The sequence below is a fragment of the Belonocnema kinseyi genome, chromosome 3 (genome assembly GCF_010883055.1).
Source record: "Belonocnema kinseyi isolate 2016_QV_RU_SX_M_011 chromosome 3, B_treatae_v1, whole genome shotgun sequence".
Classification (NCBI taxonomy): Eukaryota; Metazoa; Arthropoda; class Insecta; order Hymenoptera; family Cynipidae; genus Belonocnema; species Belonocnema kinseyi.
The window spans coordinates 107,096,479-107,100,998 of NC_046659.1; positions in this window are offsets into that span (position 1 = coordinate 107,096,479).

Below are 4,520 nucleotides of genomic sequence, written 5' to 3' on the forward strand. Positions count from 1 at the left end.
TAAGGAGCTTATAAAATTTGGGAATTTTTAAAATTTCAAGAAATTAAAAAGACTTCTAAGGAAAATACGATGTACAAAAGAGTATTAATTACTGAATGTGTCTTCTTTTTGCCACGTATGCGTAATAAAAACGAGGTTCCAACCGATAAAATACATAACGCATTTTAGCGACGATTTTGTCCCACGCAACATACATAACGCTATTTTTGTAATAAGATGTTCGACCCCTTTACGAAAGTGTTGCGTCATACAATTTTTTGAAATTTGATATTATATTGAGCACTTGCCACCAAAGTGTTGAAAAATCATGACGGCGAGAACCAGAATACTGATAAGGATCGTCATTTCATAGGTAGATTTTGTAAACGACTGATGAATTTGTAATATATTCACTGCTACATATAATGATCACTATCGGTCAGTGTTTTTCCCAAGACTCAATAAAATATTAAATTTTCCAGTGAGTCGAGACTACGTGGTAGACGCATTACGACATCCTTTAAGATAGAGCAAATTGTTCAAATGAATGACAGCATTTAAAAGACCTTGTACGCTTTACTTCTACTAATCAAATTGATCGGCTTATATCTCATGTAAAAATTATTATCAGTATCATCAACCGTAAATAGTTATATGCCTTTCAGGCTTATAACTGAAAATACCGGTATTTTTAAATAAAAAATTAACTTTTGGTGAAATGCAAGAAAGAGAATATTTTGGGCACTACTTCTGATTATTACAAAAGAAAAGTTCGTTAGTAATTTCGAAACTCGTGGAAGGATAATTACAAAATCTTAATAACAGCACATCGTCTGATCTTTTAGTTAAGTAGTAACGGCGTGTTACCAAGATTTGTAGAAAATATTTTTAATACAAACTAAGCATTCCGAAAGAATAAATAAATTGATCGTTGTTGGAAGCATTTTAACCCTCAATGGGTATATTCTTATCACGCTCTGCGCACGCGGCTCACTTATCTGGTAGGTTCGCACGTGTCTGTCAGATACCGCGCTTCGCGCTCGGATATTTATTCTTTAGGGTGCGTGAGTGAAACTTTATCAAAAAGATCTGTTTTAAATTCCAGTAGTCATAAGAGTGGTCATAGTCTACATTTTTTGCGAAGTTGAATTTACATAAAGACTAAATTTCTTAAAGCTCTATAGACATTAAGGTGCTTATTCTCATCGTGATACTTGTACTATGCGCTCGAGTTTTGACAGAAATTTCAAAACATATACGATTAATCAAATTAAAAACGAGGAGTTCTGTCACAAATGGTTTAAAGAAATGTTGTAGTTATGCTTAAATTCCGAAATTCCTTCCGGACTTTTTCCCAATTTTTGCGTCGTTTTGTCTTAAAATTGGAATGTTTTACTATTTTTAATAGTACACTGCAGTCCCGCAAGAAAACTTCCCGTTATAGAGGACAAGGTGGTACAATGTGGTCCACTTTCAGTCGATTGCAACGATGTCGCGGGACATTCGCTTTAGTTAGCCATCAGTCACACAGTATTTAGATTATGCTTTGCGTAACCAGGCGTAAGCAGACGTTACGAAAATCTCGAAGAAAAACAAATGGGAAATTGAAATAATTTGAAAATGCAGAATTGAAGACTTGAACAAATAAAAATTAGGAGCATTTGAAGTGAAAAATTTTTGATAGAATACATTTATCTCTCACCATTTATCACTTATGAAAATATTTAGAGGCTTTAAAAAAACTTGACAAACAATTTTTAATTCGAAAAATTTTTAAACAACTTCCATATTTTTCAAAATCTGAAAATAAAATGTAATAACTTGTCAGAATATTTCTACCATTCAAAATTTAAAAAAATGTAACTTCTAATTTACGAATTTTTAAGTTCACAATAATTCATATTTCAATTTTCAATATTTCCAGCTTAAGATTGCTGAAGATTTTAAAATTCATTGATGAGCATTGCAATGAGGACGTGGATTTATAGTTTGGGAATTGAATCTGAAGTTTTGAACTCTGTAATATATTAAAGTTAAAAATTCTAAATTTTCAGTTTATCTCCATTTTATTTAAACTTGTTTTATTGAAAACCGTTACTACAGAGCCTAAAATATAAAAAATTCAAAATTGCACACTTTATCAGACCCTGGCATTGTCACGAAGGCCAGCACTTCAAAGTGGTCACCGACCACAAATCCTTAACATACGCTTTCATGCATTGCTCAGAAAAAGCGTCTCCTCGTCAACAAAGGCAATTAGCGTTCATTTCTCAATTCATTATACAGATCGAACACCCTACTGGGGTTTATAACGTTGTGGCTGACTCTCTTTCTCGTGCTGAGGCAATCTACCTACCCACTGAATGGAGTTTAGGCGAACTTGCCGAAGCGCAAAAGAACGACGGAGAATTAAAAAGCATTGTCGATTCTCGGGATTCTTCACTAAACTTTCGGAAAATCAAGTGGGACTCTTGTCAAAGTCATCTATTTTGTGCCTTGACAGGTGAAACACTTCGCCCAAGCATACCAGCTTCTCTAAGAGTAAGGATACTTAAACTTTTCCACAACCCAGCCTACCCCAGCACCAAAGTCACGGATCGAATCATTCGCAAGCGGTATGTTTGGTCTAGAATGCATAGAGACGTTACCAAGTGGTGCAAGGTTTATCCCGATTGCCTTTGTAGCGTCTCTTGCTATGGAGCTCCCGAGAGTAACAATTGACCAAGGTAGTCAATTTGAATCACAGCTCTTCAAGGCGTTGCTGCAGCTGACAGACTGCCAAAGAGTTCAAACAGTAGCCTACCACCCATCGTTGAATAGCATGATTGAACGGTGGCACCGTAGCCTAAAACCTGGATCATATGCCACGCAATCCCGGAATGGTCGCGATATCTATCAACGATCTTGCTGGCACTGAGATCAAACGTCATGGACGTCGGTTCGTCCGCTCCGGAATTCCTATACGGTACAATGTTGCGCATACCTGGGGAGTTCGTCCTTTCAGATTATTTTACTTTAAATCCGCAAATGTTTTTAGAAGAATTTCGCGAGCACATGCGTTCTATCAGACCAGTACCGGTTGGGCATCGCGGAAGAAAGAGCGATCTTACATAACGACCTAAACTCTTGCTCACACGTTTTCCTTCTAATAGGAACTGGAAAAAATCCCTCGAACGTCCGTACATCGTCCCGCATAGAGTAATGAATCGAACTTCTGATCGCATCTTTGAAATCGAAGTTAATGAATCGACACGTCAAGTGTCCGTGGAAAAATATAAAACCCATGTATTTCCTTCGGGTTGATATACACTAATCCTGTAATGACTAATAGAAACAAAAAGACTGCTGCAAATTTAATTTCTACTACGGCAAAGACTGTGATAAATGCAACTGCGACTACCTCAGATAGACTAACGAATACGATCCGACAATAAAAACCTACGTGTTCAAAAAGAAAGTATCTTTGGCTACGTAACAATGTACTAAAGCTATTACTAGTGCTCCTTATTACTATTATTATTACTACTACTATTTCATGAATAATTATAGTTAACTCTCTAACTCCCATGCATATGCTCACAAAATGTATGAGCACTCAAAAAAAATTTTCTCTGCTCGTAAGACATACTATTTTTTGCGTCCTAAGTGGAAACAAAAAATCCACCTACACATAATATACATTGTCCAGATTAATGTTATATTAATCCCACAATAACATTGTTCATTACGATCGACATCGTCATTCAAGAAGGAGTACTGTGGCGACTTGTCATAAAGTAACCTAACCTGGAAGTGACGATGCAAGGACACAAGGAAGTTGCTATCGCTCCTCGGAGACACATGTCGCGCAGTACGTGTAATGTACCACTTAATTAAATAAAATTATTGTTAAATGTCAATCCCTACACCCTACATCAGCGGTGCAAAAAGCTCTTGCGCGAGAATTCGGAATTTGTTGTTATTTTCAGCTGTCATTATGTACATGTGAAAATTGAACGTTTTTTTAAATGGATCGAAATACTTTTACAGTGACTGACTGTGGTCTTAAAAAAATATAAAGTGGTGATAGGACATAGGTTTAAAGCGCGACGATTAATAGAGGCTTTCAGTGGGTGGCGGCCACTGAAAATCCCAAATTACAGAAGCTAACCTGTAAAAACATAACCTTCAAACGTTTATTCGTGAGCCGGAATCACATTCAGGAAATATACTAATTTTTTTTGCTTATCAATGTGTTTCTGTCATGGTTCAAAATGATGCCATCCCGACGTTAAATTTTCCCGAACAGAATGAGCAGATTGTCTTTCTTAATGAAAACGCCGCGGAAATCGCTTTGCGGTCGGTGGGAAAATGATCAACAATGGAAAGTTATTCGCCTGGAAAAGAAATTAGAGAAAGCTACTTGTCTTGTTTACTGTTAGTTTATTAATTTGCGTAAGTATCTTGATCAGTGCATGACATGTTACCAGTCCAAAGTAACGCGTTTCCTTGCCGTTCCAGTTTTTTTAATTGAAAGTGTTTACTAAAAATTATATTTTAGC